This window comes from Salvelinus namaycush, chromosome 13, assembly GCF_016432855.1.
Source record: "Salvelinus namaycush isolate Seneca chromosome 13, SaNama_1.0, whole genome shotgun sequence".
Classification (NCBI taxonomy): domain Eukaryota; kingdom Metazoa; phylum Chordata; class Actinopteri; order Salmoniformes; family Salmonidae; genus Salvelinus; species Salvelinus namaycush.
Genome location: NC_052319.1, coordinates 28,258,450 through 28,281,725, shown reverse-complemented (window position 1 = coordinate 28,281,725; position 23,276 = coordinate 28,258,450).

The window sequence follows — 23,276 nt, the reverse complement described above, 5'->3', positions numbered from 1 at the left end:
ATTATCATAATTATCTCCATTTAATAATATATATTTGAAGGCTAATGATTACACCGTATGACTTCATGTTTCCGTACACATCAAATGACAATTCTCCCTCTTAGACATAACCTGACTAGATACACCAGCCACACACGCTAAATACGTTTTTGTCCTGATTGGTATTGGAGTATGTCAATTAAAATAATTTACACACTACTTGAATTCCATTAAGTCAACATTAGATATAACTGTAACGGTTTAAAAGGTGCTGTATCAGACTTTAAAAACACTCTTGAAGTATATGAAGATGTCAATTCACCTGTTTCATGTGTAGGTGTAGCTAACCACTCTACAGAGTTGAAGTGTGAGACTATGTGATGCTTCTGAGTAGATAAAAGCTTCTATTAACAGTGTGCAATCAGGGTCACTGGCTGGTGCGTGGGCAGTGGGAGCAGACATACAGCCAGGCAGCATCACAACATCTTTTAGAAACTTATCAAGAGCTTAAAGGGATAGTTCACCCAAATTACAAAATGACATATTGGTCTCCTTGCCTTGTAACCCAGGTGTAGGCAACCCTGTTCCTAGAGTGTCGCAGGTACTACAACATTTTATTCCAACTAGGCACCACACCTGACCATCTGAGCTAATTGATCAGTTCAGTGATTGCCTAAATTCAACACACCTGGTGTTAAAGGTTGGTTAAATCAAAACATGAAGGACCTGGTTTGTCTACCCCTGCTGTAAGCAGTCTATGGACAAGGTAAGACAGAAATCCTTGCTTTGGTTTAGTTTCCCTGGCACTGTTTTCAAATGCTAACGTTTTAGCATTTGTGGCACAATTCCCATTTAAGTCATGGGACCGCTATTAGCATTCTTCGCACATCATGTCCAAATGTTTAGAAAGTATTTAAAATTGATTGTGAATCTCACCAAAGTCACTTATAGATTTTTTTTAAATATCGGTCCCATGACTTGAATGGGATTTATGCCAACATGTCAGCCACTTCCAGGGAAACTTAACCAAAACTTAACCAAAGCATGAATTGCTGTCATACCTTGTACATAGATTGCTTACAGGGTAAGGAAACCAATGTGGACTGGCCACCCCTCATAGCCTGGTTCCTCTCTAGGTTTCTTCGTAGGTTTTGGCCTTTCTAGGGAGTTTTTCCTAGCCACCGTGCTTCTACATTTACATTTACATTTAAGTCATTTAGCAGACGCTCTTATCCAGAGCGACTTACAAATTACACCTGCATTGCTTGCTGTTTGGGGTTTTATGCTGGGTTTCTGTACAGCACTTTGAGATATCAGCTATCAGATATGTAAGAAGGGCTATATAAATACTTTTGATTTGATTTGATTTTATGTGTAATTTTGGTGAACTATTCAGATTGTACAGTCAGCTTTCCTGCCAGTTCTTGACTATGGTGATACCATTTACCAGAATGCAGCAGCCACTACTCTTAAACCTTTGGATGCCGTCTACCATAGCACCCTTCGCGTTATTACATAGTCAATCCCCTCTTCCGTAGCCTCCTCCAAATTAACCCCACTAGATTAAGGGGCAGCACCGGACTAAGGGGCAGCACCGGACTAAGGGGCAGCACCGGACTGAGGGGCAGCACCGGAATGAGGGGCAACACCGGAATGAGGGGCAACACCGGAATGAGGGGCAGCTCCGGACTGAGGGGCAGCACCGGACTGAGGGACGGATCCTGGCTGGCTGGCTCTGGCGGATCCTGGCTGGCTGGCTCTGGCGGATCCTGGCTGGCTGGCTCTGGCGGATCCTGGCTGGCTGGCTCTGGCGGATCCTGGCTGGCCTGCTCTGGCGGATCCTGGCTGGCTGGCTCTGGCGGATCCTGGCTGGCTGGCTCTGGCGGATCCTGGCTGGCTCTGGGCAGGCAGGCAGCTCAGACAGCGCTGGGCAGGCAGACAGTTCAGACACTGGCTGCGCTGGAGAGGAGGAAGGCTCTGACAGCGCTGGACAGGTGGGAGCAACTGGAGAGAGAAGACGGAGAGACAGCCTGGTGCGGGGAGCTGCCACCGGAGGGCTGGTATGTGGAGGTGGCACCGGAAAAACCGGACCGTGAAGGAGGACACGCGCTCTTGAGCACCGAGCCTGCCCAACCTTACCAGGTTGAATGGTCCCCGTAGCCCTGCCAGTGCGGCGAGGTGGAATAGCCCGCACTGGGCTATGCTGGCGAACCGGGGACACCATTTGTAAGGCTGGTGCCATGTATGCCGGCCCGAGGAGATGCACTGGAGGCCAGATGCGTTGGGCCGGCTTCATGACATCCGGCTCGATGCCCAACCTAGCCCTACCAGTGCGGCGAGGTGGAATAGCCCGCACTGGACTAAGCACGCGTACTGGGGACACCGTGCGCTTCACCGCATAACACGGTGTCTGACCAGTACGACGCCCTCTCACTCCACGGTAAGCACGGGGAGTTGGCTCAGGTATCCTACCCGGCTTTGCCACACTCCGCGTGTGCCCCCCCCCCCCCCCCCAAGACATTTTTGGGTCTGACTCCCGGGCTCCCAACCGCATCGCCGCGCTGCCTCCTCATACCAGCGCCTCTCTGCCTTTGCTGCCTCCAACTCCGCCTTGGGACGGCGATATTCTCCTGGCTGAACCCAGGGTCCTTTGCCGTCCAGGATCTCCTCCCAAGTCCACGAGTCCTGTGTCCTCTGTTGCTGCTGTCGCTGCCCTTTACCACTCCGCTTGATCCTTTGGTGGTGGGTGTTTCTGTAACGGCAGTCGTAATCCTCCTCCTCGGACGAGGAGAGGCGAGACGGATCGGACCAATACGCAGAGTGGCTAGTTTCCATAGTGATTTAATAATTAACAACAACAATATGCAATACAAAATAACTACCGTGACAGTCCTGTGTGGCGGAACACTGACACAAGAACAAACACCCACAAAACACACGTGAAACCCAGGCTGCCTAAGTATGATTCTCAATCAGGGACAACGATTGACAGCTGCCTCTGATTGAGAATCATACCCGGCCGAACACAAACATCCCAACATAGAAAATCACACATAGACAAACCCACCCAACTCACGCCCTGACCAACTAAATAAATACAAGACAAAAGAAAACAGGTCAGGAACGTGACAGTTTGGCCTGATATGGTTCTCAATCAGAGGCAGCTGTCAATCGTTGTCCCTGATTGGGAACCATATTTAGGTAGCCTGTTTTCTGTTGGGTTTTGTGGGTGGTTGTCTTCAGTCTTTGTGTGTCTGCACCAGATAGAACTGTTTCGGTTTTCACGTTTGTTGTTTTTGTATTTGTAGTGTTCAGTTTTGGATTTATTAAAATAAGATGAACACTAACCACGCTGCGCTTTGGTCCTCTCCTTCTTCCACCGAAGAAAACCGTTACAGAACCACCCACCACAAAAGGACCAAGCAGTGTGGTAACAGGCAGCAGCAGCAGCAGCAGGAGCAGCGCTATAAGGAGGAATGGACATGGGAGGACATTCTGGACGGCAAGGGTTGCTACACATGGGAGGAGATCCTGGCTGGAAGGGATCGCCTCCCATGGGAACAGGTGGAGGCAGCCAGGAGAGCGGAGACAGCTGCTAAAGGGAACCGGCTATACGAGGGAACACGGCTGGCAAGGAAGCCCGAGAGGCAGCCCCAAAAATGTATTGGGGGGGGGGGGGGGCACACGGGGAGTGGTGTTAAGCCAGGTAGGAGACCTGAGCCAACTCCCCGTGCTTACCGTGGAGAGCGTGAATACCGGCAGATGGAGCAGTCGGCGAAGTTGAGGTGTGAGTCTGAGAATGTTGAGGAGTTATTGGACAGATTGGAGGAGAGTGAATGGAGGGGAGATTATGAGACATTCGAGGAGTTGTTGATTAAATTGGAGGAGAGTGAAGAGAGAGAGCTGTTGGTTTGGCATAGTATGCAAGGCAGTCGCCCTGAGGAGCGTGTTAGCTGTGTGATGCCACCTGTGTCGGTTCCTTGTACTCATCCTGAAACATGTGTTAAAGTTCCGGAGCAATTGATGCCGGCTATACACACCAGTTCTCCAGAGTACCTTCAGAACCCGGTATGCCCTGTTCCTGCTCCCCGCACTCGCCCAGTGGTGCGTGTTCCCAGCCCGGTACCACCAGTTCCGGCGCCACGTACCAGGCCTCCAGTTCCAGCACCTCGCACTCGCCTTGAGGTGCGTGTTCCTAGCCCAGTACCACCAGTGCAAACACCACGCACCAGGCCTACTGTGCGTCTCCAGAGCCCTGTACGCCCTGTTCCTTCTCCTCGCACTCGCCCAGTGGTGCGTGTCCCCAGTCCGGTACCACCAGTTCCGGCACCACGCACCAGGCCTACTGTGTGCCTCAGCAGGCCAGAGCTGCCCGTCTGTCCAGCGCCGCCTGAGCTGCCCGTCTGTCCAGCGCCGCCTGAGCTGCCCGTCTGTCCAGCACCGCCTGAGCTGCCCGTCTGTCCAGCGCCGCCTGAGCTGCCCGTCTGTCCAGCGCCGCCTGAGCTGCCCGTCTGTCCAGCGCCGCCTGAGCTGCCCGTCTGTCCTGAGCCGTCAGAGCCGCCCGTCTGTCCTGAGCCGTGAGAGCCGCCCGTCAGTCAGGAGCCGCCAGAGCCGCCCGCCAGTCAGGAGCCGCCAGAGCCGCCCGCCAGTCAGGAATCGCCAGAGCCGCCCGCCAGTCAGGAGCCGCCAGAGCCGCCCGCCAGTCAGGAGCCGCCAGAGCCGCCCGCCAGTCAGGAGCCGCCAGAGCCGCCCGCCAGTCAGGAGCCGCCAGGGCCACCAGCCAGTCAGGAGCTGCCAGAGCCGCCCGCCAGTCAGGAGCTGCCAGAGCCGCCTGCCAGTCTGGAGCTGCCCTTCAGTCCGGAGCTGCCCTTCAGTCCGGAGTTGCCTTTCAGTCCTGAGCTACCCCTCAGTCCTGAGCTACCCCTCAGTCCTGAGCTACCCCTCAGTCCTGAGCTGCCCCTCAGTCCTGAGCTGCCCCTCAGTCCGGAGTTGCCTTTCAGTCCTGAGCTACCCCTCAGTCCTGAGCTACCCCTCAGTCCTGAGCTGCCCCTCAGTCCGGAGCTGTCCTTCAGTCCGGAGTTGCCCTCAGTCCGGAGCTGCCCCTCAGTCCGGAGCTGCCCCTCAGTCCGGAGCTGCCCCTCAGTCCGGAGCTGCCCCTCAGTCATGAGCTACCTCTCAGTCATGAGCTACCTCTCAGTCATGAGCTACCCCTCAGTCATGAGCTACCTCTCAGTCATGAGCTACCCCTCAGTCATGAGCTGCCCCTCAGTCATGAGCTGCCCCTCAGTCATGAGCTGCCCCTCAGTCCGGAGGAGTTTCCTCAGTCCAGAGGCGCCCCTCAGTCCAGAGGGGCCCTTTATTAGGGTTCCCAAGCCAAGGTCGGCGGCGAGGGTCGCCGCTCAAAGGACGCTAATAAAGCGGACAAAGACAATGGTGGAGTGGGGTCCACGTCCAGCGCCAGAGCCGCCACCGCGGACAGATGCCCACCCAGACCCTCCCCTATAGGTTCAGGTTTTGCGGCCGGAGTCCGCACCTTGGGGGGGAGGGTACTGTCACGTTCTGACCTTAGTTCCTTTGTTTTGTCTTTTGTTTTAGTTGGTCAGGGCGTGAGTTGGGTGGGTAATCTATGTTTTCTATTTCTGTGTTGGTTTTCTGTGTTTGGCCTGATATGGTTCTCAATCAGAGGCAGCTGTCAATCGTTGTCCCTGATTGTGAACCATATTTAGGTAGCCTGTTTTCTGTTGGGTTTTGTGGGTGGTTGTCTTCAGTCTTTGTGTGTCTGCACCAGATAGAACTGTTTCGGTTTTCACGTTTGTTGTTTTTGTATTTGTAGTGTTCAGTTTTGGATTTATTAAAGATCAACACTAACCACGCTGCGCTTTGGTCCTCTCCTTCTTCCACCAAAGAAAACCGTTACAAGAAACAACGGGTTTTTTTAACCGACGCGTTTCGGCTGAATGGCCTTCGTCAGGGAGTACAAAAAAAATTATAACTTCTTGTAATAAACTGATGTATTGTATTTATAGCTGTCTTTTAGGTTTTTAAAATCTTTTTGTTGTTGCTGTATTTATGTAATTATAAATGAGACACTGGTCTCAATTGGGTTCCCCTGAATAAATGAAAGTTAATAAATAAATAAATCCCTTTAAGTGTGTCCTTAGCGTATGAACCACTGTGTATACTAAGAACATTTGAAGTTTGCTGAAGAAACTTGTGAAACGTATAACTATTCCAGTGTGTCAATCTCTGCTTCCTCTCCCCCCCATAGGAGCCAGATTATTATTATTAACACTGGACAATTATGACCAGCTAATTAATCTGAAGCTAAGCAATCAAAACGGATACACCTGTCTAATTACGCCACAGTTTCACTGTGCGTGTATGTGTGTGTAGGTAGAGAAGATCTGAAACTTGAGTGTGAAAATCTCAGGGCTTGAATCTCCTACCTGATGAACTGACAGTTAATTACATTAAGCTGAGGTCATTAATTAGTGAACGGTTGAATGAGGCTGAAGTCCTGAGAGCCAGAGGCTCTGTTTAGCCTGCTGGTTGGCCCCAGGATTCAAAGTTGCACAACGTTTTTCATGAATTTAAAACTTCCTGTGGAGGGCACCTACAGTTTGTCTCTCAACAATTAAGTGAAAGGGTATCTTTTTTTTTAGAAAGGTGTTATGCTTGTTAGTACAGTAGTTACAGTAAGACCTCATCAGTATCTTTTGCTAGATCTTATCCTAAGCGTTGGAAAGCTTTCTGACTGTGAAAAGGTTCTCTCTCCTCCTGTCTCCAATGCCACATTCATTTAGTTTAATAAAGTAATAAGGCACAAGAGGCCCTCCGATATCATGATTATAATCACAGCTAACGTGTGTTGTCAGTTACGAAGCTACATGATGTCATCTCACATTCCACTAATAAACCTTCACTATGCTTCTAAATGAATCCCTAGACATCATCTATTGATGACACATCAGTTATTATCTGTAAAGGCTCTACACGATACACTACACTACCGTGGTAGAGATAAGGTCTCTTTCTATCAACCAGCCAACTCCACGGTAGTGTGATGTTTCTGCCCAGAACGTGCCTTTTTAAAGTCATCCCTGAAATAGCGTTGCGTTTGTTATTGGTAGTGGTAGTGTCTCACAGGGAAGGCATAAATAGCCCAGATAGTCCATCATCAGGGGTCCTAGGAGACCTAATGCTTCTTGGGAGCCTATTTAGGCATCCTCAGAGGAGCCTGCCTGGGGCAACTTGTGGAGTGGTGGATCTGTTATAATCCTGATGTTTGAAATAAACCTAGAATCCTCTCCTCTCCTCTCCTCTCCTCTCCTCTCCTCTCCTCTCCTCTCCTCTCCTCTCCTCTCCTCTCCTCATTTCCCTCTATTCCCCTTTTCCTCCTCCCCTGCTCCCTATGCTCTGCGGGGCAGAAATCATCCCCCTCCCATCCACCACTCCTCAAGAATGATCCCCGTCTTCTCTCTCCTCCTCTCCTCATCCCCCTCTCTTTAGCAGAACAGGCACCAGATGGTGCTGCCATTTATACCTCCTTTTATTTTGTTTTCCTGGCACAGAGACAACTGGTCTTCATTAGGAGAGAGAGAGAGAGAGAGAGAGAAGGGAGAGAGAAGGGAGAGAGGAGAGAGAGAAAGAGAGAGAGCGAGAATGAGAGAAGATAGAGTGAGAGAGAGAGAGAGAGAGAGGGAGAGAGAGAGAGAGAGATGGGCTTAAACCACGTGCTACGGCTCCAAAGATCGCAGGGTTCAATCCCAGTGTTTTGTCATTTTAGTTTTTCTGTTTTAACCCTCCTCGAGAGAGGTCCAGCCGGATAAAAGGCTAAAAGCTAAGAGAGTGAAGGGGAGACAGCAGAGTCTTTTGGTAGTCCTTTGAGGTCACATGGTACCTTACCTAGGGGTGAAGGGCCACTTTTATGACAATTTGTCTTAGAAAGAGAGTGAGAGAGATAGACCATTTGCACATAATATGACACATGACATGTCTTCAGTCTTGAGTGAAATATTTACTGTTCACTTTTTATTGTTTATTTCACTTTTGTTTATCTGTTTCACTTGCTTTGGCAATGTAAACATATGTTTCCCATGCCAATAAAGTCCCTTGAATTGAATTGAGAGAGAGAGAGAGAGAGAGAGAGAGAGAGAGAGAGAGAGAGAGAGAGAGAGAGAGAGAGAGAGAGAGAGAGAGAGAGAGAGAGAGAACTTGGAGGCACTCAGTAGTCCATAACAGATCAGCATTATAGAGAAACAGTAAAAGTATGTTCAACATTGTTCAACATATGACATTAAAAAGTAACGTCAGAACATATCTTTATTTAACCTTTATTTAACTAGGCAAGTCAGTTAACAACAAATTCTTATTTACAATGACGACCTACCAAAAGGCAAAAGGCCTCCTGCTGGGACAGGGGCTGGGATTAAAATAAATAAATAAATACAATATAAATATAGAACAAAACACACATCACAATGAGAGAGACAACACAACACTACATAAAGAGAGACCTAAGACAACAACATAGCAAAGCAGCAACACATGACAACACAGCATGGTAGCAACACAACATAACAACAACAACACGGTAGCAACACAACATGGCAGCAGCACAAAACATGGTACAAACATTATTGGGCACAGACAGCAGCACAAAGGTCAAGAAGGTAGAGAAAACAATACATCACACAAAGCAGCCACAACTGTCAGTAAGAGTGTCCATGATTAAGTCTTTGAATGAAGAGATTGAGATAAAACTGTCCGGTTTGAGTGTTTGTTGCAGCTCGTTCCAGTTGCGAGCGGCAGCGAACTGAAAAGAGGAGCGACGCAGGGATGTGTGTGTTTTGGGGACCTTTAACAGAATGTGACTGGCAGAACAGGTGTTGTATGTGGAGGATGAGGGCTGCAGTAGATATCTCAAGTAGGGGGGAGTGAGGCCTAAGAGGGTTTTATAAATATGCATCAACCAGTGGGTCTTGAGACGGGGATACAGAGATGACCAGTTTACAGAGGAGTATAGAGTGCAGTGATGTGTCCTATAAGGAGCATTGGTGGAAAATCTGATGGCCGAATGGTAAAGAACATCTAGCCGCTCGAGAGCACCCTTACCTTCCGATCTTTAAATGACGTCTCCGTAATCTATCATGGGTAGGATGGTCATCTGAATCAGGGTTAGTTTGGCAGCTGGGGTGAAAGAGAAGCGATTACGATAGAGGAAACCAAGTCTAGATTTAACTTTAGCCTGCAGCTTTGAAATGTGCTGAGAGAAGGACAGTGCACCGTCTAGCCATACTCCCAAGTACTTGTATGAGGTGACTACCTCAAGCTCTAAACCTCAGAGGTAGTAATCACACCTGTAGGAAGAGGGGCATTCTTCTTACCAAACCACATGACCTTTGTTTTGGAGGTGTTCAGAACAAGGTTAAGTGTAGAGAAGGCTTGTTGGACACTAAGAAAGCTTTGTTGTAGAGCATTTAACACAAAATCCGGGGAGGAGCAGATGAGTATAAGACTGTATCATCTGCATATAAATGGATGAGAGAGATTCCTACTGCCTGAGCTATGTTGTTGATGTAAATTGAGAAGAGCGAGGGGCCAAGGTTTGAGCCTTGGCATACTCCCTTGGTGATAGGCAGTGGCTGAGACAGCAGATTTTCTGACTTTATACACTGCACTCTTTGAGAGAGGAAGTTAGCAAACCAGGCCAAAGACCCCTCAAAGACACCAATACTCCTTAGCCGGCCCACGAGAATGGAATGGTCTACCGTATCAAAAGCTTTGGCCAAGTCAATTAAAATAGCAGCACAATATTGCTTAGAATCCAGGGAAATGGTGACATCATTGAGGACCTTTAAGGTTGCAGTGACACATCCATAACCTGAGCGGTAACCAGATTGCATACCCGAGAGAATATTATAGACATCAAGAAAGCCTGTCAGTTGATTATTGACCATTTTTTCCAACACTTTTGATAAACAGGGCAAAATAGAAATAGGCCTATAACAGTTAGGATCAACTTGATCTCCCCCTTTAAATAAAGGACGGACTGTGGCTGTCTTCCAAGCAATGAAACCTCCCCAGAGAGGAGAGACAGGTTAAAACGTTTGGAGATAGGCTTGGCGATGATAGGGGCAGCAACCTTAAAGAAGAAAGGGTCTAAACCATCTGACCCAGATGTTTTTGGGGGGTCAAGTTTAAGGAGCTCCTTTAGCACCTTGGACTCAGTGACTACCTGCAGGGAGAAACTTTGTAGTGGGGCAGGGGAAAAAGAGGGACAAGCATCGGGGAAAGTCGCATTAGAAGGGGTGGGAGATGAGGAAATGTTGGACGGGCAAGGAGGCATGAGTCAAATAGGAATCCTGACTTAATGAAGTGGTGATTAAAGAGTTCAGCCATGTGCTTCTTGTCAGTAACAACCACATCATCAACTTTGGGCAGCTGTGAGGAGGTCTTTATTCTCCAGGTCTTTAACTGTTTTCCAGAACTTCTTGGGGTTAGACCCACAGAGAGAGAACTGCTCCTTAAAGTAACTAACTTTGGCCTTCCGGATAGCCTGAGTGCACTTATTTCTCATTTGCCTGAACGAGAGCCAGTCAGCCTAAGTATGCGTGTGCCGAGCCTTTCACCAAATGCAATTCTTGAGGTGGAGTAACTCCGCAAGATCACGGTCGAACCAGGGGCTGAACCTGTTTTTAATTCTTATTTTCTTCATGGGGGTGTGTTTGTTAACAATACCACTGAAAATATCAATAAAGAAGGTCCAAGCATCTTCGACATCAAGCTGATTTTATACCATTTTACAGAGGCCAGTTCATGAAGGAAGGCTTGCAAATTAAAGTTTTTAAAGTCTATGACAAATCAGGCCAGGTCGTTTCACTGAGCAGCCATTACGAACACAGGCTGTTAAACAGTGATCACTAAGGTCTTTACAGAAAACACCAGACTGTTACCTATCAGGATTATTTGTGAGAATAACATCGAGGAGAGTAGCCTTTTCTGGGTATTTGGAGTCATACCTTGTGGGATTGGTGATAATCTGAGAAAGATTTAGGGAGTCCCATTGCTTTAGGACTTTGTAAGGTGGTTTAAGCATGTCCCAGTTTAGGCCACCTATCAGGACAAATTCAGACTTGTGTAAAGGGTAAGGGGCCAGGAGAGAACTTAGGGCAGGTAGGGTACAGGCCAGTGCTGATGGAGAAAAATAGCACCCAGCAACAGTCAACAAAGAGCTATTTGAAAGTTTAATGCTTAAAACCAGCAAATCAAACTGTTTGGGGACAGACTTGGAGACAACCGAGCACTGAATGTGATAAAGATTGGTAAAGATTGCCACTCCCCCACTTTTGGAAGATCTGTCTTGCCGAAAAAGGTTATAACCAGAAAGGTTAACATCAGTATTCAAAACACTCTTTCTTAACCACATCTGAGTAATGACCAACACATCTGGATTGGAGCTGTGAACCCACACTTTCAATTGATCCATTTTAGGTAATAAGCTTCTAGTGTTAACATGTAGAAAAAACAGGCTTTTACGAGAGCAGAAATCAGTGAAGCAGATATCAGAGCACAAGTCAGAATTGTGGCTAGCAACAGTAGATGGGCCAGGGTGTACATGTACATTTCCAGATATCATCAACAGTAATACAATCAAGGCACCACATAGTACAGGGAGAGCTCTGCAGTGCTGATTTCTGACTTTTGAATGTGTATCAGATGGCAACAAGATCATATTGTACAGCAATTTCATCAGGTAACATGAATACAAAGCCGGTGAGAGGTGGTTAGAATAGGATGGGAAGCCAAAAGCCTGTGTAACCAATAGAGAGTCAGAGTCTCGAGTGTGGGAACAAACATAGTCTGTCCCACGGTTGGGTAAAGAAAGTTTGTCGTCAACAAAGTATGCAGGAGTCATGAGGCAAATAGCAAAATAGCAAAATGCACAAGAACAAAATAAAATATAAAACAACTTGGGGCTAGCCATTGTAAGTTCAGAGTCATTCGCCCCAACAGTGTGTGTGTGCTGGAGGCGGGAGAAAGCTCTGGAGAGAGGGTTGAGTGTGGTGGAGGTACCTGTACCAGACAGGGAGACAGGCCAGGGCAAACGGTGAACAGATCGCCAGGTGGAATCCAAGCAGCAGTGCAGCAGGCAATGGGAGTAGGTATCACACCCACTTGGGAGAAGCTTTTATTTCTGGAGGCAGATTTCTTGTAGAAAATGCCAGTGAATGAACAGCAGGAGGGGGCATCAGAGGACGCTTCAAAGACTCCTGACACTTGTTGGGCCCGAAGGCCTTTTACTTCACACCTTAGTGCTAATTGAATTTGTATCTGGTTCAGTTCCAGGTTGGATGGTGTCCTCAGGTCTGCTGTTTGTTGCTAGAGCACCCTCTGTATAGCTTGGAAAAATAAAACCTTGGAAGCTGTAACCTCTATGGTTCATTTTGGTCAAAATTAAGTTGTAGGTTTGGAGTTTTGATCTGGAGCGAAGGCCAGGCTGTGGAGGGTAGCATCCTGTATATGTACCTGCCGAAAAATCCAAGTCTATCTAACTCCAAATCTATCCTTTTGTAAAAAACATGTTGAAAAATGTGAGAGCTCACATTAAGCTGTGTCTCTCTCTCTCTCTGAGGAGTGTGTGTCTTATATCCCCCTGATGGAAGGAAGTTGATGCCCAAAGCATTGAGCTGCTTTTATCACTCAGTGATAAGGAGTTGTAATGTCCATTGTTGATAGCAGTTTTAAGTCATAACATCATAAAAACGAGCAAAGAAAAAGTTAACGAGCAAAGAAGAAGAGAAGTAGAATAAAAATGTTTTGTGATAAAGAGGAAGGGATAAATCATAATGTCGTTTAATGGAAATAGGTTATTGTAAGTTTACACTTTTTGCAGAGTGTGGGAGAGGTGTGAATGAGTGAAGGGAGGAGCGATCCCCTTTACGTCTTTTAACCCTAGGAAAATAAACTGTTGTCTGTTCCAAATGTTCCTATTGTTGATCATTTTAGGTTTGCCTATTTCTGTTGATGGGAAAAGTTAACTAATCTTTGAATGTCTAGGTTGGCTAAATGTCTGCAACTCTTAACGAGGCTTATCAGGTCTCTGGTGAGTTCAGTTTGGAAGATGTGTAATTTCTCTAGCATCTCAGCCTCAGTCTTGCTCATAATCTTTGGGCCACAATTTCAGGTCATAATTCTGAGCAAACTCAGGGACTTGTCTATCAATGAAACCATGAACTGACCTGACAGTGGTGCTTCTAAGAAGGTAGATTTTCTCGTCGTCTGATATTTGTGGCAAAAAATGCAGAGAATGAGTTTCTTCAGCTATGACATTCTCAATGTCTTTGACAAGCTTTCTGGCTTGGGTGCGTGTGTGAAGATTTTTCGTAAGTGTCATTTGGCCTCCTCCTATTGTCCCTGTCTGAGCTTTTGCTTTATAGGCCAGGTGGGGGAGGTTAGTATGCTCCTTTTTCTGAGCTGGGCCAAGAGTTTGGGGCTGGGAGAGTGACTGAACTGTGAAACAACCCCCCTGTTCTCTTATCTTTAAGTTTGCCTCTATCCTGGCGTTGGCCAGGTGGGGAAGTTATAAGGCACTGCCTTTTGTTCTGAAAGGGAAGGATCATTTGTAACTTGGTGGATAGAAGGATTTTGATCCACAGCCTTTGCCGGGCCCTGTTCTACCTCTTTCAACTGTTCTAGCTGTTAAGAGGCAAACATTTGAGCTTTCATTTAATCTATTTTTGAACGCAAGATACAATTGGATGTACTTAATTCATACATTTGTATTTGGCAGGTTTTAAGCATAGCTGTTAGGTCAGTTAAAATAGTGGAATCTAATTCCACAAGCATAGCTTATCAGTTGAACAAAAGCTGGTATTTCTGTACCATTTGGGACCACTGTAGCATGAGAGAAGATAACATATATTTGATGTTATCTGGGGCCACATAGTGGGATATATTGCTGGTAGTCTCAGTCAGACTGTGAGAGGACTCGTTGAGATTTTTGTTCTCCAAGTATTTTATTACTGCTGCGAGTAACACATATAGTTTCATTTCGTTTGAAATTTGGTAGTTTAAAATCAAAACGCCTAATGCAATTATTAGCATAACATTTATGCCCCCATGGCTGATCAAAGACCCAACTGGAAACAGCTGTTTGTTCGTCATTGTGATCAATGTAGATAGGATCAAATGGCAAGTCTGTTAAAGAGTTGGTCTACTTTAACTTGATATTCTAATCAGTTTATATCAAACAATTGTGTTGAAATGTCTCAAATACCTTTGAGATCAGTCAGGTTTCTTTGTCACACTTTCAGTGGTTACAAAGGTGTTCGTTTCAGCACATTTTTACTCTTCATTGGAGGAAACTTAAAATGTCAAATTATTCTAGCAAAGTAGCTCCAAGATTCTCCTCACACAGGGCATCATAATGTAAGGGAGTGTGTACTCTTATTACTACGGAATTATTAAAGGACACCAATACTTTCTTGGACAAAATTGGTCTTCTGAGAAACTAAAATTAGAATAATAGTAATACATTTATTAATCTGAAGGTATTCATTATTTGAGAATAATTTCAAGTTCTTTCCCAGAATAATAAGACAAACACACATTTGTTTTTATACAATCAACATTTAATAATGCTAATCAAAATATTTACAAACAAAATGAGAGTGATCATGAAAAGGTAGAAAATAGAATGAAAGCAAAGAAAGAGACCTCATGTAAGGTTCTGTATTTATTTACTTTGTCAACCTTGTGTTCTGTTTTGTTGTGTTCCTGAACGTAGCCCTGTTTCTTTGTGTTCCTGAATGTAGCCCTGTCTTTCATTTTTGTTTATTGATTTCACCTGTGTTAGTTACTCACCTGGTCTCATCAGCTCCTTATTTAGTTCAGTTCATTCTGTTTGTGCCTTTGTGAGGTGTTGTTCGTTTTGACTCTACTAAACCTTTTCCTAGCTCGTTTGTGAAAAGCAGTTATCCTTCAGTCCTAGTTTTAATCCACCTGCCTGTTTGCCTACCTGTGTATGACCATTGCCTGCCTGTGACCACGATTTCTGCCTTCTGCGAAGGTGAAATAAACACCTGCAGCACTCTGTGCATGAATCTACACCTTTTTCTCCCTGCGTATTCATTACACCTCAAACTATTTGAATATTTAAATATGTGATACTCTGTTGTCCTTTACAAAGTCTGTTGTCCTTGGCTCAGTTTAGGCCACATGGAGATGAACAAAAGAAAGATGGCGATGTGCCCTCCTTTGTCCTCAGTTGAGGAGTTTCCTGCTGGTGGTTTCATGCTTCTTTCCTCTGAGTTTGGATGGTCCCTTGTGGGCTAATCCTTTGGGTTGTGTCCCTGGTTAGTCTGTCTGCTGGCTCTTCTTTTGAGTTGCAGAGGATGAGTTGTAGAGGATGTGTTGTAGAGGATGAGTTGCAGAGGATGAGTTGCAGAGGATGAGTTGTAGAGGATGTGCTCCAAATTGACTCGTTTTTCAACCACTCCACAAATTTCTTGTTAACAAATGATAGTTTTGACAAGTTGGTAAGGACATCTACTTTGGGCATGACACAAGTAATTATTCTAACAATTGTTTACAGTCAGATTATTTCACTTAACTCACTGTATCACAATTCCAGTGGGTCAGAAGTTTACATACAGTAAGTTGACTGTGCCGTTAAACAGCTTGGAAAATTACAGAAAATGATGTCATGGCTTTAGAGTCTTCTGATAGCCTAATTGACGTCAATTGGAGGTGTACCTGTGGATGTATTTCAAGGCCTACCTTCAAACTCAGTGCCTCTTTGCTTGACATCATGGGAAATCAAAAGAAATAAGCCAAGACCTCAGAAAAAAATTGTAGACCTCCACAAGTCTGGTTCATCCTTGGGAGCAATTTCCAAATGCCTGAAGGTACCACGTTCATATGTAGAAACAATAGTACGCAAGTTTAAACACCATGGGACCACGCAGCCGTCATACCGCTCAGGAAGGAGATGCGTTCTGTCTCCTAGAGATGAATGTACTTTGGTGCGACAGCAAAGGACCTTGTGAAGATGCTGGAGGAAACAGGTACAAAAGTATCTATATCCACAGTAAAACGAGTCCTATATCGACATAACCTGAAAGGCCGCTCAGCAAGGAAGAAGCCACTGCTCCAAAAACGCCATAAAAACGCCAGGCTATGGTTTGCAACTGCACATGGTGACTAAGATTGTACTTTTTCGAGAAATGTCCTCTGGTCTGATGAAACAAAAATAGAACTGTTTGGCCATAATAACCATCGTTATGTTTGGAGGAAAAAGGGGGATGCTTGCAAGCCGAAGAACACCATCCCAACCGTGAAGCACGGGGGTGGCAGCATCATGTTGTGGGGGTGCTTTGCTGCAGGAGGGACTGGTGCATTTAACAAAATAAATGGCATCATGAGGGAGGAAAATTCAGTGGATATATTGAAGCAACATCTCAAGACATCAGTCAGGAAGTTAAAGCTTGTTCGCAAATGGGTCTTCCAAATGGACATTAACCCCAAGCATACTTCCAAAGTTGTGGCAAAATGGCTTAAGGACAACAAAGTCAAGGTATTGGAGTGACCATCATGAAGCCCTGACCTCAATCCTATAGAAAATGTGTGGGCAGAACTGAAAAAGCGTGTGTGAGCAAGGAGGACTACTGACTCAGTAACACCAGCTCTGTTAGGAGGAATGGGCCAAAATTCCCCCAACCTATTGTGGGAAGCTTGTGGAAGGCTACCCGAAACGTTTGACCCAAGTTAAACAATTAAAGGCAATGCTACCAAATACTAATTGAGTGTATGTAAACTTCTGACCCACTGGGAATGTGATGAAAGAAATAAAAGCTGAAATAAATCATTCTCTCTACTATTATTCTGACATTTCACATTCTTAAAATAAAGTGGTGATCCTAACTGACCTAAGACAGGGAATTTTTACTTGGATTAAATGTCAGGAATTGTGAAAAACTCAGTTGAAATGTATTTGGCGTATATCAACTTCCGACTTCAACTGTAGGTGATCCTTTTGTCCAGGTGGGAAAAGGTAGTGTGGAGTGTAATTGAGATTGCGTCATCTGTGGATCTGTTGGGGCGGTATGCAAATTGGAGTGGGTCTAGGGTATCCGGGAGGATGGTGTTGATGTGAGCCATGACCAGCCTTTCAAAGCACTTCATGGCTACCGACGTGAGTGCTACGGGGCAGTAATCATTTAGGCAGGTTACCTTCGCTTCCTTAGGCACAGGGACTATGGTGGTCTGCTTGAAACATGTAGGTTTACAGACTCGGTCAGGGAGAGGTTGAAAATGTCAGTGAAGTCACTTGCTAGTTGGTCTACTTTGCTTATTTGATGGTTCGTCTGAGGGCATAACGGGATTTCTTATAAGCGTCCGGATTAGTGTCCCGCTCCTTGAAAGCGGCAGCTCTAGCCTTTATCTCGATGTGGATGTTGCCTGTAATCCATGGCTTCTTGTTGGGATATGAACGTACGGTCACTGTGGGGATGACGTCGTCAATGCAATTACTGATGAAGCCGATGACTGAGGTGGTATACTCCTCAATGCCATTTGATGAATCCCGGAACATATTCCAGTCTGTGCTAGCAAAACAGTCCTGTAGTGTTGCGTCCTCGTCATCTGACCACTTCCATATTGAGCGAGTCACTGGTACTTCCTGCTTTAGTTTTTGCTTGTAAGCAAGGCTTGTTGGCCCGTATATCAGGCTTGCCGTTACAAAAAAAATACTATTTTTTGCTCATATAATTTAAAAAACAAGTCGCTAGCTCTAGGCAAGGCCATAAGCAAATAGGTAACCTGGGATATCATTATGTTTGGAGCTCCCTTCTTTGAATGTGTTGGATTACAAGTGCCTTTCCCAGCTGCTCCAGGAACACCCTCCTCTTGTTTCCGCTTATCAGGCATTCAGGTAGGGTTGATCTAGTTCCGTATCACAAAGGCATTGTATGAGGACACATTAATGATGTTATGGAAGATGACCAGAGTCATCCTCCTGCAGCTGTAAGTTCCAATCACCTTGTCCAGGTTGTTCACGCCTCCTTTGTTGTGGTTGTAGTCCAAGATTATTTATTTTTCATGGCTGGTGTGATGAGCATGTAGAATGTTGAGGCAATGTCCTGGGCATGTCTGCATGTCTTGTGGGCCCTGGGGTCATCCTTATGACATTTTGTGCTGCCATCCTGCCCTGGTTGTCATATGGTGTCAAGGACAATGTTATTTTGCTGTTCTTTGTCAAAAATGTCTCTTTCAGCTTGGGGAATTTCTTCTTCATCTGAAGATGATGCATCGTGCTCTGGGTTGTATTCTTCCCCATCTTCTTCTTCAGATACCTCCTCCTCTTCTAAATCATTGTTCTCTTGTTCCTCCTGGACATCTGAAAAAATCTGATCTATGACCTGTTGTGCACTGGAACCTGCACTCATGGCTTCAGCAAAGAGAGAACTGTGGGGACTGTCATCTGCAGCACCTTTATAGCCTCTGACCGCATTCCCCATTAGTAAAAAGTGCTTTCAAGAAATGTTTATTTTGTCTGAAATTGTTTTTATTTTGTCTGTGAACTTGAGTCATGTGTGGGTCGTAGAGGGGAGATGCTGCACATAAACAAGACAGTTATAGTTTTGTCTGAGTTCTCTCAGTAGCACACATAATCTCAATGTATCAGTGTGTGTGTGTGTGTGTGTGTGTGTGTGTGTGTGTGTATGTATGTGTGTGTGTGTGTGTGTGTGTGTGTGTGTGTGTGTGTATGTGTGTGTGTGTGTATGTGTGTGTGTGTGTGTGTGTGTGTGTGTGTGTGTGTGTGTGTGTGTGTGTGTGTGTGTGTGTGTGTGTGTGTGTGTGTGTGTCTTTGTGGCTTTTGTGGTGTGTAAATTATTTTATAACTGCCGAAGACAATCTTTGTACCCTGGTGGTGTACAGCTTTTGTTGAAATATATAATAAACAAAGGCATAAGAAATAAGATATAAGAAATAAACAAAGGCGATGTTTCACTTTTTCTAATGTTGGAGTCATTCTAGGAAAAGTCATCAAATTTCAATTTGAAAAAATATAATTTAGCGAGTTTTCTCTGCTGTTAAACATAGTGGCGGGTCATTTTTGACCCTTAAGACAACACAAAGGTTAAATGGACTTGATCTTTATATTTACCACTTGGGTCCTGTTTCAGTAAGAATGAAATCAGACCTTGTTGATGAGTATCTGATAAACAACCATTTTTATAAGAGTGGTTAAAACATTCTAATAACGGTCCTCTGAGTATATCAACAAAGGTTTGGTATCCCTGAACTGGTATGCCATCCAGCCCTGGAAGTTTCCCACACTTAAAGGCTTTAATTGCATCAAGAAGTTCCTCCTCTGTAATTTAGCCTTCACATGAGTCTTTCTGTACAGCTGTTAATTTTACATTATTAATAATAGGGAAAAAATATTCAAAGTATTGTTTGGTGAATCATGGGTGACTCCCTCATTTGTAAAAGGTTTCAGTAATTTCTTTTTGGTAGCATTTCTATGTTGACTAATAAAGCCCAACTAATTACAACAAACTCAAAACAGGTGTAATCAATAAACACATAAGGAGGGGGAGAAAAGAATCAGTGGCAGCTAATAGGCCGGTGACGACGACCGCCGAGCGCCACCCGAACGGGAAAGGGGGCCTGCTTCGGTCGGAGTCCTCCATTTCTTTTTGTTTTTCCTCTAACATATTCTATGCCTCTATGTTTTTATTGCTTTCTATCTGTACTGTTAGTCCCTCTATTTCCTTTCTTAATATGGATTCTTTGAATTGCATGGCCCCTAAAGGCACATTTAAAAGTGTCCCATATAATAAGGGGATCTTCTGTACCTATATTATGTTGGAAAAAGTAAGTTATAAACTCTTCCGTCCTAGTTAAAAGCAATGTGTCATCCAATAGGCTTTGATTACATTTCAATATACTAACCAACATGGAAATTCTGTAAGAGTAATGTATGTGCCAATTATTTGAAGGTCCAACTGCATTCTGTCCCCTATCAACACTTTTAAACTTTTTTTGCCAGCAATAATGACATAAGAAAGTTGTCAAGACAACTAACTTGATTGAACCTCCAAGATGTTCTGTATATCTCACTAGGTCGGGATATTTAAGCCTCCATGTATCCACTAGTTCCTTTATATCCATGAGATAAGGGTAATAGTTTTACGCTCCATTGAGCGTATTATACTCTCCCACCAAAGTAATAGAGTCCTGTATTGCTTGTAGGCTTGATAAATTATTATATATATTTTCAAAGAGATTTGGATCATCATTATTTGGAACGTATAGATTAATGAGCCAAATCTGTTTATGAACCATTAACATATTTAAAATAATCCATCTACCTTGCACCTCTGTTTGAACAATTTGCACATTCTGATCAAAATGATTGTTAATTAATATCATCACCCCTATCATCACCCCTTTTGAGTTTCTTTGCCCATGGGAGTATCTTTGCCTAGTTAAATAAAAAATAAAAATACATCTAATATAGCTGAATGAGTTTCCTGTAAACAATAGATATTTTAGCCAAGTAAATACTGATCGTCTTTTCTTATTATCTGCTAAGCCATTACAATTACAACTGGCTAGAGTTATTTCACCATTTACCATAATGAGAAGTTTCAATTATATTTATCATAAGTTATGTTTTTAAATGTACCATTAAAAAGTACCATCATGGTTGAGTGTCCATAGCTATACCATGTTATTTGCACTGCTACTGAGTAAACCTCCAATTTTTATCCACTATTCCACCTGATAAAACCTCCCCCATCCCAAGTTGGATTGATGTCCCACAGTTATGTATATATTATGATCTATTTTTATTATATTTTGTTTTATTTCACGTTGTCCTGCATTGTTGGAGCTTGGAGCACAATCATTTCACTGTTTCCTGAAATTACATCTGCAACACTGTACAGGTGACTATTAAAATCTCTAATCTAATCTCTAATAAAAATAATCATATCTTTGTATATTAGAGTAAATATTAATTTGTGTCAATGTATTATTATTGTTATTAGTGCACTAGAAACCACACATTGCTCCAAACATCAGAGCTTGTGGCCAATTACAGCCAGGCGAAAGTAGTGGGGCTGAGCTGAGGGACACTGGAAAGGCACATACTGTAGCTTCTGAGTGTGCTTCAGTGTGTATCAGTGTGCATTTGACTGTGTATGTTTATACTGTATGTAAGTGTGTGTGCATACAGTGCAGTGTTTGTTTTGCATTGTTGTGACTATAGTGTCTGTGTGTTGTGATCGTTGTGTATGTGTGTGTGTGTGTGTGTGTGTGTGTGTGAGGAGGCTAGGTTGTGAGTGTGCCCAGTGCAGGGCTGATCGCGTGCCAAGTGCTCCTGGGGGGCCAGCTGTGGCTCCACTCTGCTCAGCCACCGTGAACACAGAACAGACAGAGTGTCTCTCTTTACCTCTCTTGCTTCTTCTCTCTCTCTCTCCCTCGCTTGTTCCCTCACTCTCTTTCTCACTCACTCCCTCTCTCCATCTCATAACCCCCCTCCTCCCTCTCTCTCTCTCTCTCTCTCTCTCTCTCTCTCTCTCATACCACCCCTCCCTCCCTCTCTCTCTCTCTCTCTCTCACACACACACGTTCTTGCAGTACTTTTCCTCTTTCCTCTCTCTTCCAGATAATTTTGGTCTGGATGAAATGCTTTGAAGAATAAGAACCAAAGTAATTTTTTCCTTTAATATTCAATGCCATTGCAATTGTTTTGATGTAGTGTCAGTTGATTTATTCCTATGTGATTGTAGTTGTAGATGCAGAGTCAGTGTATTGGTTCCTCTCCAAGAGCTTGGAGTTTGTTTTTACATTGGCAATTCCACGAAAACAGAGTGACAAACAGAGAGATTTTTCACTTAAAAATGTACAGTTGGTTCTGACATTATTGACACCCTTGATAAAGATTAGCAAAAATTACTGTATAAAATAAATAATTCAAATATTGAGCTATATTGTATGCAAAAAAAGGGGGGAAATTATATTATTTTATAGTAATATTATACTATACTATTGCTCAGAGAAATAGATTTTCTTTAACAAGTAATACTTTTTTTCGAACAAAAGGTAGGGGTAAAAATATTTGACACTCCAAAAGATTCTTATAAATACATTCTAGTATTGGTCCCACATTCCTCACACGCAATGACGATATCAAGTTTGTGACTCTACAAACTTGTTGGATGTATTTGCAGTTTATTTTGGTTGTGTTTCAGATTATTTTGTGCCCAATAGCAATGAATAGTAAATAATGTATTGTGTCCTTTTGGAATAATGATGAGTGAGAAAGTTACAGAGGGTAAAAAATCCTACCCCCAAGACATGCTAACCTCTCACCATTACCAATAACAGAGGAGGTTAGCATGCCTTGGGGGTATGATATTTGACCCTTTGTAACTTTCTCACTCAACATTACTCATAATTCATTCAGGATTATCCTTAATCTTTGTAGCATCCACATTAATGTAGAATTGTTTAGAAACATATTATTTTCTTATTTATAATAAAAGTGACTCCAAAATGACACAATACATTATTTACCATTCATTTCTATGTGGCACAAAATAATCTGAAACACAGGCAAAATGAACTGAAAATTCATTCAACAAATTTGCTAAAATAGCTGTAACGGCTGTCTATCTCTTCCTCCTCATCTGACGAGGAGAGGCGAGAAGGATCGGAGGACCAATACGCAGAGTGGTAAGTTTCCATGTTTTAATATAATCCACGAAAACAAGACACAATACATAAATAACAAAAGAACTAACCGAAACAGTCCCGTGTGGCAACAAACACTCACATGGAAGACAAACACCCACAAACCAACAGTGAAAACAGGCAACCTAAATATGGCTCCCAATCAGAGACAATGCAAAACACCTGCCTCTGATTGAGAACCATATCAGGCTAAATGAACAAACCTAAACATAGAAACAAATAACATAGACTGCCCATCCCAACTCACGCCCTGACCATACTAAATAAAGACAAAACAAGGGAAAATAAAGGTCAGAACGTGACAATAGCAGGTCTGTTTGTTTAGTTACCACGGCAACTACTATATCTATCTAGTAAACTTGCTAGCTACTTCAGTGGATGTTGAACACATTTCTAGCGGCAAATGAACACATTTCTGGCGGCAAATGTGTTAAATTATAGCCATGGTATAAAAGCGATAATCAACTCGGGGCTCCATGCATTCTCTGAAAAATAATGCAACTCTGTGGCAGGTCAGTTCCACTCCTCTA